Source organism: Vanessa atalanta, chromosome 12 (assembly GCF_905147765.1).
Source record: "Vanessa atalanta chromosome 12, ilVanAtal1.2, whole genome shotgun sequence".
Taxonomy (NCBI): Eukaryota; Metazoa; Arthropoda; class Insecta; order Lepidoptera; family Nymphalidae; genus Vanessa; species Vanessa atalanta.
The window spans coordinates 10,502,291-10,517,258 of record NC_061882.1 but is presented as its reverse complement, the minus strand read 5'-3'; the positions used below and the strand labels follow the sequence as shown (position 1 = coordinate 10,517,258).

Sequence of the window (14,968 nt, the reverse complement as noted above, 5' to 3'; positions counted from 1 at the left end):
AAATAAAGTTTTTATTGTAGACACAATAGAAAGATATTGAAGCGTGACGAGCTATTTTAACTCAACTTCACCCTTTCAGCCTGTGTTTATTATCAAATATGTAAATATTTTACAAAGTTAATAAAAAATAATTTTATGATATATAAATAATATATCGTCATTAATTTAAGCGCTGGAAAAGACTTCTAAAATTTCTATCGGTTCTTCGAAGAAACTACATTCCGAACTAGTGGTTACTGTAAATTTTATTGAATTATATAAAAGTCAGGATAGTAATTTCCTATCTATGTATGCACAATGTCAAAAAAGGTCTTCCTACTAATGGAGACTAACAGAGTAAGACAGATTGATACCACTTACTTTCTTAAATTTGTATAATGTATTTGCAAAATTCCAAGATAGAAACACAAACTACAGTCCTGACCTACTCAACGTAAAGATCTTAAAAGACGTGATACTCTCGTTATGTTCCACAGAGATGTTATTTTAGCTAGAATAAAGGTAAAGTGCTAAAGCTGAGTGAACTGCTAATGAACACCTGGCACATAAAAACCTTATAGTGCCTAAAATAAAACAACCAAGCGTGAATACAGCAATCAAAACACAATTTGAATAAGTCAGGCAGAATCAAGGCAGATTACACATTCTGCTGCTATATCACTCCGGTGACCCTTTTGCGATAACAACCTCCCGTTATAACAACCGAATCAACGCGACACTTAAACAGTTTCCGCAGTCGGAAACGAAGTATCCTGGCTTGCGTCTCGTCGACGGAAGTGAGTGCCGCACGCGCTCCGCTTAACGCTTCTTTTATTCTGTCAACGTTATAAGCAGATGTGCATTCCTAAATATATCAGCCTTAGGATATTCATTCTACTCTTATCCCGCCTGAGTTTCAGTATTCGGTCCATCAATCCGTAACCTTGTCAAGGTCAGTCAAATAATATAAGCTGCTGATAGTATTGATCAATACATTTTTAATATAATTGGTAGGTGGATTGGCATATGAGCCACCTGGTTGTTAGTGGTCACCACCGCCATTCCACGTATTATCAACGTGCCACCAACCTGAGAATTCTGCCGTACTAACTCAGTCACCTTTCAAATCCGAACACAAGCAACAAGCGTTGTTGTTAAGCTCTACCACTAATATATGCAATTAAAACTTTTTCATATTTTACTAATGTGCGTCATATTTGTAAAGTAAATAGCAACAGTGGCCATTTATCTTACTGGACATAGGCCTTCTCTTAGCTTAACGAGAATATTTGAACCTATGCCTATGATTTAAATAAGCAATATACAATTTATTTTGCTGCAGACGTAAACACTTGGAATACAAAATTCAAAATAGAATAGAGAGATGTTAAGGAGGCCGTAATTTCTCGACAGCTGATATTCCACAAAACCGGACGATGTGATTTGTTACTTCGTTTCTCAAGCGTAAGGCTACGAAGTTAAATTCCCTTTTCGTGACTGTAGGGATCTACTGACATCTTGTTGCGTAAGGAAAAATCATTTTAAGTTCAGTCAAAGTTATTAATATAAGAGGAGGAGAATTCAAAATTAATAAGAATTCGCCTACGCAACGCGTTCTTTATGAAATTTTTGTTTTTTTTAATATCAATTAGTATTTCACTCGATCAGTCTTGGTGGTAGGGCTATGTGCAAGCACGTCTGGGTAGGTACCTTCCACTCATCAGGTATTCTACCGCCAAACAACAGTACTCAGTATTGTTGTGTTCTGGTTTGCAGGGTGAGAGCCAGTGTAACTACAGGCATAAGGGACATAACATCTTAATTCCCAAGGTTGGTGGCGCATTGGCGATGTAAGGAATGGTTAATATTTCTTACAGCGCCATTATCTATGAGCGGTGGTGACCAGTTACCATAAGCTGGTCCAAATGCTTGACCGCCAGCATATGACATTAAAAAGAAGTCCAACTCGAAGGCATGACCATGCTTAAAGATAATAATTGGTATTTAGCTTAACAATAAATAAGCCACATCAAATATTACTCAAGATAATTTGACAATTGTAATTAAACAAAAAAGAAACATCTTGTGTAATTTGTCAAAACGTAGCGCCTATTTGAGTTTTTCATTAAACTGAAGTTCTTACATTTTAAATCACTTTCAAACTTTACAATAGAACGCCTGCGGTAAAAAACCTCGTGTTTCCTTTCTGCGACAGCGTCAGTACTAGAAATATTAGTAGGTCGTTTTTAAGAGATTTCCCGGCGATAGTAAATATTTTTTATAAGCGCTTTACTAGTTTAGTAAAGCTTCTAAATATTAACTTGCATTTTATTTTTTGACATGAATTCAGATATTTTACAATGATGAACTCCTTCATATTTTTCTCTATGACGATGGTATAATATGGAAACAGTCTAAAGTTTTATATGCATATATTGTTTATACAAATATATGAATACCAATTTTGCATTCTATATATTCTTTTAAATGTAAAATTTGGGTGCAATATATATTATGATGTGGGTAGGTAGACAGTCAATCAGCCACCTCAAGGTATGTAGTAACCATAGAAATTTGCTCTGTATGAAATATAAACCATTCCTTGCATATGCATATACAATGCACCACCAACCTTGGTAACCAAGACGTCATGTCCCTTGTGCCTCAGTTACACTGGCTCACTTTCGTTTTAAATTGAAATACAACAATGTATTTTTGTTGGTATGGAATATCCGATGAATATGAGTCTACCACCAAGTAAACGCCAAACTTACAACTTTCACTCATCAAACTCAATATTTATCGGAGTTGAACTAATTTCATCTCCTATAAATAATAAAAGTATTTTAACCTTGCATTAACTTGAAACTTTTATAAACTTAAGCCATATTTCAATGGTATCATTGTAAAATAACATTATAAAAGTTATTCGTTGCTGTCGTGACAGCGAAGCTCAACCTTAAAAAAGTAAACCTGGCAGGCCTTTAAAATACGTTCACATTGTTTTTTGATATATTTCGTGTTTGGAGTTGTTTGAAACGTATTAAACATGTTTCCATGTGTTTTGGTATTCGAAATATTATAAACTTTTGATAAATTTATGTTGCTGCGAATTTTATTTGTTCGTAATTTAAATTTAAAAAAAAAAACAAAGTATATTATTGTTCGAAAATTACTATATTTATACACTGGTCATATTCATCAAGGTCATATTAATTATTTATATAGGTAACTATAAACAAATTAAATTAAAGTGAACAAAAGAACTCAATTGGCTACAATATGTTATCCTAAGTTACAAGAAGAAATGATATTTTATGTAGTTATAAATAAATTTCAGGAAGGACCATTGTACTTGGCACCCATTTAGATCTCACTTCTTTTGTCGTTGAAGTCAACAACCAAGGTATATATCATAATATTAGACTTGGCTCTCATTTTTACATTTATGTTTTTTACTAACTATGTTACAGCCAAAGTAATAAATGCGGTTAATATATATATTATCTAGTCATAATTTATAATGTATACTCCATTTAGATAAAGTGATAATTAACACAAGAGTAATCACATTAACTGGCAATTTTACTTCGAAGACTTAGATAATTTAATAAAACATATAGTTATAAGTATCATAAAGGTTTTTCATTCTTTTTATCGTACATGCGGCATGCAACGTCAGTATCAGGACATCAAGTGTTAGATATACTTATATATAAAGTTTAGCCTAAGTTTTTCCTTGGGGTTAAAAGCTTTGTAGCAAAATTCATCAAATTAGTTTAAGTCGTGAAAACGTAACAGATAGACTTTATATTTGCATTCATAATATATGTTGTTTACACCTTTAAATAAATAAATAAAGATATAAAAAAATTGGTTTCATTCGTAATTTTGCTGACAGCTCATTGATTCAAATTTAGGTAATGTAAACTACCAAGGTAAAGAAAAATATTAATTCAGCCAGTTAGCCGAGCGCTCATTTCACAGCGGATGATTCTTTGGTTGCTCATAATTTGGAATTATATCTTCTAAAGTCAAGGTTTAAGACATATTTCTTTCCGAATTTTGATATAAAATTTGTGATAGTCCAGCTAAGATTCAAAATATAACTACAATTTATATTTATACTACTAGAATATAATGATAATTTATACGACGAAACATTTTAAATTATCTCATCAGTTCTGAAGATAACCAACACATAAACAAACAAATGTTACATCTTTATAATATTAGTATAGATTTAAATAGGTTTTTATCATCAAGTTGCAACATTAAATTAAATGAAAATCGGTTTCGCAATTAAGGTTCTGCGACAAATAAATTATAATTATAAAAAAGAGTAATTTAAATATAAATCGATTAAAATATCTTCATCATTTTCAACTGTAGTCAATTTCAATTTAATTTTAATCGCCATTTACACGAAAAACGTCACAGAATTTATAATCAAAGCTTGGACGTCGCTAGAAAAAAAGAAAAATCTGTAATGAAGAAGATTTACTCGACTTGTATTACTCGTATCTTTTGATGTTATTAATAATCATTTCTCATTACAAAATGTTAATCACTGCCCCGTTGGACTAATAGATAGGTCGCAGACCCCGAAATTCTTGGTTAAAAACCAAGGTAGGGTCGATGAAAAATGATTCGAAAAAGATATTCGAAAAGATCTCAGTAGCACCGCAGACCGAAAGCTGAAATTATGTTCACTCCAACTACACCCAAAATCTCACTGGTCTTGTCAAATTGCCGTCTCACCGGATTTTCAGGGTGAAGGAATTTATAAGGACATTTGTGTTGTGCATTGCGCAAACACGAATTGTACACTAAATATTAATTCCTCTTTTGTTTAGCTCCTTTGAGAACAGCAGCCGTAGTTATAAACAGTCAGAAGGATATCTTAATTCATATTTAAGGTGACGCGAAATTGTATGACCATTGAAAGATGAATAAATTTACCTTATATGAATTTATTAAATTATTCATTTACGACTCTAAAATTAATTAAATAACTTATGACTTTATTTATTGAGCTTTAACGATTTATCTTTTTAATTATTTCAATTGTTCTGTCCTGTTATTTTGTATCACTTATATTAAAAATTTGTTAAGATTACAAGTGACTCTCTCGGAGAGGATATTCACATTTAGCTTCTTTTTTCTCTCTTTAATTTATGTAGGTTGACTCACATTTGTATTGTAAGAGATATCTATTAATCATTGATGTTATGCCCCTTGTTCCTGTAGTAACAGTAGCTCACCCTTCAAACCATAGACAACAATATTAAACATTGCTGTTTGGCTGTAAAATATATGAGTGTGGCATGTGGGTAGGTACCCAGGCGGACTTCCACAAAACCCTACCAACAAGTAATGACCAAACCGTAAAGACTCTAATAAAAATAATAAATAATAATAAAATGTGATGGTACTAATAATATTATATTATTTAACGAAGATAACCTCTGGCGCGTTTAGCGACTATTATGATTTTGACCATCAAGAGCTGAGATGGCTCAGTGGTTAGAACGCGTGCATCTTTACCGATGATTTCGGGTTCAAACCCAGGCAAGCACCACTGAATTATCATGTGCTTAATTTGTGTTTATAATTCATCTTGTGTTCGGCGGTGAAGAAAAACATCGCGAAGAAACCTGCTTGTGTATAATTTCAACGAAATTCTGCCACATGTGTATTCCAGCAACCCGCATTGGAGCAGCGTGGTGGAATATGCTCCAAACCTTCTCCTCAAAGGGATAGGAGGCCTTAGCCCAGCAGTGGGAAATTTACAGGCTGCTAATGCTAATGCTATCAATATTGCGATGTTACAATTTCGAAATGTGCGTTTGTAACTTACAATAAAATACAAATGCTCGTTCGTGAACACCAATTATTATACATAGAATATAGGGAAAAATAACAGACGGACGTAAAAGACGGCCTCAGGCCGATAGCGATATATTCCAGGAAAACTTAAGGCAATGGTATTAGAATATCTTTTTTTTTTCTGTCTCACTTTCGATCTGATTATGTATATATGTAATATAGAATAGCTTACTTTCCCAACCAAAATTACATGTTTATATTATGTAATGTAATAAATATTTTTTAAATATATAAATGGTCCTATTCATCAGAAACACATATCACATAACATCATTATAAACTGCACGACATAAACTATAACACTAATAGTAATAGGTACCACCCACTCATCAGATACTCTACCGTTATATAGCAATATTTAGCGTTGTTGTGTTCCGTTTTGAAGGATGAGTGAGCAGGCAGAAGGCACTTAACATCTTACCTAACATGATTGGTGGTGCATTAGTTTGATATAAGGAATAGGTATTATTTCTTACAGGGTCAATGTCTATGAGCGGCGGTGAACACTTACCATCAGCTGATCCATTTGTCCGTCGACCTATTTATAATGTAAAATAAAAATGGTTTGGGGATCATATTTCACGCAACTATTATGCATAGAGACTCTCCGATTACATCGGTCCAGAATACGAGGCGCTGACCAGGCACGTTGATAGCTTCTACGTGGAAGGTTCTTCGCGGGCCCATCCCCACTTTAGTACTAATATCGTCTGAGTATTTACTGAGTTTATGTAATTAATAATATAATTTTATTTTTAGTAAGAAGTTCGTATATTGATTTTAAATCCATCGGCTGCTCTAAAGTACTAGCGACCCGCCCCCTCTTCGCACGGGTGCAATGCTGATACTAAATATACTACGGTATGTCTTTATATACAACGTTCACAGTTTTTCAGTCATTAGACAGAACCGCTATGTCTCTGCGTTTTAAATCTGTAATATCTTTGAAAATATTAATTTAAATTAAATGCTATAAAGGGACATATTGATCTATATTAAATGCATAATGTATTTAAGGTACTTTATTGGATAAGTACCAATGCTGTATTGCTTAATATCGCTTCGAAAATAAGCTGTTATTTCTAGTAAATTAGTAATGGATAAAAAATAGTTATTGTGTGGGTTTTTTGATGAGTTTTTAAAGTGGATAATACTACATTATTTTGATCTACCTCGTAGGGTTCAGCCAGCGTTTGCACTGTAAGACATGACATCACTTTAGAAACCTCTAAAATTATCAATGTTTCTCTACTATATTGAGCATGTATTATACATATAAACCTTCCTCTTGTATCAATCTATCTATTAAACAAACCATAATTTTAAAGATCTAAGCATATATAGGGACAAACACCGGTAAGCGACTTAGTTTTATACTATGTAATGATATTCGTTCGTCCCACATGCACTGAAGAGAATATTGCTTCTCATATAAATAAAAACTTTTAACTATATTTTTAGGAATAATTTAAAGCTAAAAAATATATTTTATTTACATTTAAGTTGCGATAATGTCATGTTATTTTACAAAATGTAGGTTCCACCGAGATTTGAACTCGGATCGCTGGATTCAGAGTCCAGAGTGCTAACCATTACACCATGGAACCACACGACCGATTACTGAAAATTGATAATTATATTGTGTGATTTAAAATAACATGTCAGTAGTAGTTGAATTTACTTTTGTTTTATAGTTCCAATGTAACGTGTAATCGCATTTCGAAGAACCTTTTGTACAGAATTTATAACAAAACAATGACTAAATGTGAAAATATTAAATTACTTATAATTATTTAATTAAATAAGATCGTAAGTTCAAATCATACCAAATATATTCACTGCAGTTTTTCAATTTCATTTCAAGCAAAAGTATCCGTTGAGATATAGAACATAATTTTTTTGGAACATTCATATCTACCAATGAAAATCAAGCACCAAAATATTCTTTATTCCTATTATTACATCAATGTATTAAATGAAATGCTACATGCTACCTCCGGTTTGGACAGTAGACAGTAGATTCTAACGGTAGAACCGGTAAGAAACTGTGTAGTTACATTTTCACACTAATTTAAGGCTAACTTAATTAAATACAATTACATTTATTATTTAAGCCGCTAAATCAATGAATACTATACTAAAGTATTACTAAATTTTTTATCATCTGTAAGTCTATATGGTTTAAATTTATTAAGAGGCATAACCTTAAATCCCATAGGAGAGTGATGCGGTGGATTTAGCTCCGAACCCTTCTCTTTATCAAAGGCATGGCGTTCCATTTCCGCCATTACAAGGGAAGGCCCTTGTGTATATTTTACCAATCAAACAAACTAACTCAAGGTCACGAAACAAAATCAAATCACGATTTAATTTGAACACATTTAAATACTTTTTATATCTAAACTGACTTCATACATTAATAAATAGGTTTATTTATTTTAAATTGCATATTTATATATATAATATTATTAGTTATAGTTAGTGTATGCAATTTAAAATAAATAAACCTATTTATTAATGTATGAAGTCAGTTAGTCAGTACATTTTTTATTATACAATTTTATTTTATGTATAGAAGATTGACCTTTATATATTTACTAAACTAAGAGGTATGTTAATGTAATTCGCTCGCGTATGGAGTATGGGGGCAGTGAGGCTATATGGTTAGACAGGGAATAGGCTATTAAAAATTACATCCAGCCATACAAACTTTCACATTTATAATATTCGTCGGATAACATCACTAGCGATTAAACTAAATGCTGGCATAAAATCCCTAACCTTGCAACACCAACCTCTGACCCTGAAATGTTTTTTTTTTTATACATTCATAGGTAATTCATTTTTCATTCCCGCCCAAGATGATACGTATTACTAAAAACCCACGCCGTTTTAGAAGATATAATTTCTTCGAAACCACAATACCCAAATACGAAAAATTAATATTATTTACGAAATATGCTTAGAAAGAACAAAGCAAAACATTTTAATAAGGATAAATACCATTATAAACTAATTAAACGAGGCCTACAGTTATGTTTAAAAATATCAAAGAGAAAATAAATTAAGAAAACCACCTATTAAAAATATCAAGGAATTCAATATCTTCGAAAAAAGGTGTGTGTTTATTTTTATTTTTATGATATAGGTAGGCGGACGAACAAATGAACCACCACCGTAAGTGATCACCACCGCTCATAGACATTAGCGCTGTAAAAAGTATTAAGCATTTCTTACGTCACTAATGCGCTCTCATCCTTGGGAGCTAAGATGTTTTGTCCCTTGTGCCTGTAGTTGCACTGGCTCACTTACCACAATACTTACAACAATAATTAGTATTGCTGTAAGGTGATAGAATATCTTATGTTTAATGTTAAATGTCTAAATTAAGTGGGTGGTGCCTACCCGGATGGGCTTGCACAAAACCCTACCACTAAGTATAATTGCAACGATGCTAACGACGATTTTCATGGGTACGCCACTCCGAGGTCCCGGGCTCGATTCCCGGTCGAGTCGATGTAGAAAAAGTTAATTAGTTTTCTATATTGTCTTGGGTCTGAGTGTTTGTGGTACTGTCTTTACTTATGATTTTCCATAACACAAGTGCTTTAGCTACTTACATTGGGATCAGAGTAATGATGATAGTAGCCATATCTTTATGTAAAAAACATACAAAACGTACATAAAAATATGGCAGGCACAAAACGGATTAAAACTTATGAGACCTGTCACACCACTTTGATGACTTGATGGATAAAAGATGAAGGTAGTGCAACAAAAATATATGACTACTATCCTGGTTGACAAACCTTTGTTCTCTTGTGTATATTAAGAATAATTTTCCAATGAAATCCTATCAATGGTCAGTTATATAGCGAACATATAAGGATAGAAAATCCTTTCAAACAAACGTCATAAAAACCGTTCGTAAAAGAACAAACTTCGTATAGTTGTTTGGACACATCTGCGACTGATACATCGATTCGTAAACTGCGCGACAATTGCGCATTTCGGGCACTCGTATCAATGTCTTTGTCTCGTGAATAGCAAACAAGTATCAGCGAAGTTGCCTTTTATAGCAGAAATTTCCATTAATAGACACTTTGAACCAAATTAATGGTACGTTATGCGTACACTTGAAGTAAAAGTATCAATTAATAATCAATCCTACGTTATCCATCTACGTTGGCCATCTCGACTCAGCCTAGCTATCATCTCAATTTTTAATAAATATTAGACGGATTTGCTGAAGGGCGAGTGAGCCAGTGTAACTACAGGCACATGGGGCATAACATTGAAGTTCCTAAGATTGGTGGCATTAGCGAGGCGATGATCTTACAGGGCAAAAAATCCTCTTCAATGCCATCATGTTGTTTGGCATACAAAAAAAAAACAATTTATTTGTCGATAAAGTCGCCAGCGCCCGCAGCAGCTTTAAAAGAAATAATCTATTAAAAACAATTGAATATCGTGCAGATTACGTCGACTTTATTCTTTATATAATGCTCATCTCTAGCTCCAATTAATTTGTATTAATTATACATCCTTTTACATCTAAAGAGGGATAAAAATGTATTGTTTTATTTGTTCTCGCAACAAAACGAGTCACAATGTGAAGAGATAAATCAGGCTATCTGTTCGATGTGGCTTCACTCTCGTAGAATTAGATCTTTATTTATAGCAGGAATACTGACGAGCAATTAGGCAATTTGCTGGATTGTTCTAAACGGGATCGGGATTGTGATATCAGTATTAGTCATTCTTTACGCTTTAACCATCATTGGGATTAAGGCAATCTCTTCAAAAAAGTAGCTAATGTGTGTACAGCACTACATCAGCCTTTAAATTTCCCACAGCTGGGCTAAGGCCGCATCTCCCTTTGGGAAAAGGTTTGAAGCATATTTTAGCACGCTGCTCTAATGCCGGTTGATAAATACACACATGGCAGAATTTCGTTAAAATAAGACACATGCAGGTTTCTTCACGAGATTAATTATAAGCACTAATTGAGTACATGAATAAGTTCTCGAATGGCGACCATGGACCGGAAGACGCAGTGTGGGTAGGCCCCCCACAAGGTGGTCCGACGACCTGGTGAAGGTCGCGGGAAGCCGCTGGTTGCGGGCTGCACAAGACCGGTCGTTGTGGCGATCTTTAGGGGAGGCCTATGTCCAGCAGTGGACGTCCTTCGGCTGAGATGATGATGATTATGAGTACATGAAAATTCATTGATGCTTGCCTGGGTTTGAACCCGCAATTAACAGTTAAGATGCACGCGTTCTAACTACTGGGCCATCTCGGCTCACCAAACCAACCAACATGTTATTCAGTTGGTGGTACAAATAGCTTTTCAAAGGTTAAGTAATACCAGAATATTAGGATAACATACTTATAATAAATCAGTTACAACAAGAGCTGAATATTAATGACTTATTTGGTTCGAATTTATTATTTTCGAATACAAATTCAAGAGTCTTTTAGATTTAATTTATTGTTCCGTCGAGATCAAGGTCGTTGACATTTGACAATGAAAGAAAAGAGGTTTGTTTTAAAAATACGAAATAACTTTACATAAAATTCGGATTTTTAAAATCAAGTGTTTAATTCGTTAAGTAATTTTGTATATTTGGTTTAACTCATTCATCGAATAATGATGTTTAATACAACTATAAATGATTTCAGATTATAAAAAAAAAACCGATGGAGTACTCGAAACATTATATTGAAGCAACAAAAGCGAATACAAAATCGAACTGACAAACAAAATTCACTATAACTTAAATGATTGACGTATAAACAAATTTTTAATTACCACATACAAAATCAATGTCTAAAATCTTTATTCAATATATGTAGAAGCGTTACCCTTGCTCCTTGATTGGAACACTAAAGGGCATTTGCGTTTGATTTCGTTGTTTTATTACAATGTTATACTTTATTATTAACGTTATAAATAAATAAATATTGGACAACATCACATACATTACTCTGATCCCATTGTAAGTAGCTAAAGCACTTGTGTTAAGGAAAATCAGAAGTAACGATGGCATCACAAACACCCAGACCCAAGACAACATAGAAAACTAATGAACTTTATCTACATCGACTCGACCGGGAATCGAACAAGGTACACACTACTCGACCACGGAGGTCGTCGTGTAATTACTAAAGACACTACACTAAACTTTTTCTTCGCTATAATGCTTAGCGCACTCCATCTGCTTTTTTTTATAACTTCCTGAGTTTGGAAATGAATCTAAGTATTATTCCATGTCACAAAAATCGATTTCTCTGAAGTGTCGCTAATTATTAAACTTGATTTAATTCCGAGAAACAAAAGAATTTTTCCTATGTATTTTGTTAATCTGTGCCAAAAGCGTAACGTTGCTACATTCGTGCCTTTATAATTATTAATTTTAAAACTTTAATCATAATCAAACATTATGACAATTATAATATTACAACTAAATTACGCTAAATAGTTCCAAATCAAAAATTCTGATGCAATATGTAAAAAAATGGCATCGCCTGATCAGCAACTCGTGGGAAAACAGCAGATACTTCATATTATTAGTAATGTTATGATCTAGAATTTCTACCAAATCTAATAAAGATTAAATGGAGCTCATTCCATCGATAAGCTAGTATTATTATGTAGTAGATAATATTAAGCTAGAGAAATAATTGGTTAGCCGATTTAAACCATTTGAGTTATTACTGTCATATTGAATAAGCTTACACTTGTAGTAATAAATAATAAATTACAGATTTATTATTATATTATTATAATTTATCACCGAACCGAAATCTATTGTCGAAGTATTTCAGATATTATGTTTCGACTAAACATGATGAATTTCTTCCAAAAATATTGAATAAAATAATAACGCAAGTATAAAACTATTTGAAGAGCATGTCGATATGAGAGATAACACAATATTCAAGTCATATATTTTTTTTAATTAAAATAATCGTTGCAATAATATAAGGAAATTGTATTTTTTATTGTCGTTACTCTTAGTCGTCTCACGCACACTCGAGTGTCACTCATGTTAATGCAAATCGAAAATTTTATTTGAAGGGCGCGCCTTCATGAGTAAATAGCTCGCGTACTGCCTCTCGATGTCAGTACCTAACTGTAACATCAATTTCATCGCACATGAAGAAAAATGGGAACTATTTTGTTCGCCACACCACCAAAAAATTTAGTTTTATATCAGAACACGTTTTCCCCCCCTTATATAACCTGTGTTCCTTTAAAAGAACCGTGAAGAGGCATCTTGTGGACTGACATGGCGAGGGAGCTAGTGCACTTCATTATTCCTAACTGTACTGGTCGTCTTCGCGTTTGAACTCCTCTATCATCAGGTAGAGTGGAGTCATTTGTCTACCCGGAATTTCAAAAGACAAGGTCCATACAAATTTTATAAAGATTTTTGCATTAGTACTCACAGGTTAATTTTACATTTGATATTAGTATAATGAAACACCGTTTTGAATATACATTTGAGTGACAGGTGATAAGTACGTATTCGATATCCACAGTTCCCGCAGTAACTGAATCGATAAGCGTACTAATCGACGTGTCCGGGTCCCATTTGGACTGAGTTGTTTTGAATATAGGTCGTAGCAAGCTGAATACATCGCGTATAAGGCTACCAACCATCCTATGAGAATAAAACCTTTTATATCACTAGATATAGTGTTGCCATAAATTTTGTTATTTGGGTAACATACAACTTTGTCATCCTAAATATTAACCAATATTTTTGTTAACAAAACAAAACAATACAAACAAAATGATAATATCAAACCATCAAACAGATTCATTTTTTGACAAAAAAAAATGATTTTATTCAAAAATATTCCAGAGAATAAATACATTCTGAAATTTGCTATTATTTAGTTGTTTAACGGAAATAATCCATGTCAAATTATTTGCTTATAATTGACATTAATTACTGGATATTTTTTGTTAGTATGATTACTATAATATAAGATTTAATTTGCTTTCTATTAAATTACATTTTAAATGTTTTATTTTTGCTTTGTTTCACTTTTATTCATGGCAACCCTAAGGTATGTCATTGTCACTAAGGGTGTTTGCACGTCTATGGATATACCTATAAGCGTAGTATGCAAATCATTAGTTACGAATCGTACAAGCTTAAACGAATTTAAACGCTTTGAAATCGAAGCAGAAATTATGCCTAATTCATTTATTCGTCGTGCAAGTTCTCATTACTGTCATTATCTCTCCAAACTATGATTCCATGATTTGAAAATCATGGGTCCTTACGGCATACTTATAAATAGTGATTTTTTTTTATAAATTATTTAATTTGACGACCAAATGTGCTACCTATTTGTGACTATAGTTATAATGACTCACTCACATTTCAAATTACACTGTACAGATTTCCAAACAAGGTTCAACTTATCCAAACACATAAAAATTATGAAAATGGTGATTATGTAGCTTGTGCCAAGATTTGAAATAATCTTCAATTAAAACAACGTGTTATATCCACAATCTCGGCTCATGACGTAATTAAAATAACAATGATAATGACGTTACAAAAGACGACGTCAAGTTGTTAAATACATTTTAAGAGAAAATACCTTATAAGAACGGACGTAAACATGGTACGTCTGAAAATTAGTGTTAGGTCACCGTAATTATTCAGAATAGTTTAGATCATACTTCTGTTACAGACGTTGAGTTCAATGTGGCGCATTTACGCCGTTCCGATGAATGATGCAAGATACAACAAAATGCCAATATCTAGACTGACTTATCATGATGATATTAGCCCGTGTACCCCTCTGCTGGACTTAAGGCTTCTGCTAATCATGCAGCTGACCCTGATCCTCGGCTTTTATTTTAATTTCCTTATTTATTATTTATTTATTAACTCTTTATTGCACCCAAACTTAAAACTAAAAAATACAATTTTGCTACACATACACAGCGATCTCTTCCAGGCAACCTTAGGGCAGAGGATCATAATATTTCCATATATTTTCTAATCACCGTCAGATAGTCGTCACTCCCTTTAGACTGACGACGACCTCTGTCAAGTTTTGAAAGAAGCTGTTC

General features: G+C 33.0%; 1 protein-coding gene and 1 non-coding gene across 2 annotated transcripts in view; one reads left to right on the top strand and one right to left on the bottom strand.

Moving 5' to 3' along the window:
• The window catches only part of LOC125067929, a 316,383-nt gene that overhangs the window by 160,498 nt on the left and 140,917 nt on the right, over positions 1–14,968 (top strand). The window lies entirely within an intron of this gene.
• Trnaq-cug lies at positions 7,404–7,475 on the bottom strand. Its single transcript has one exon. It is a non-coding gene; the product is annotated as a tRNA-Gln (tRNA).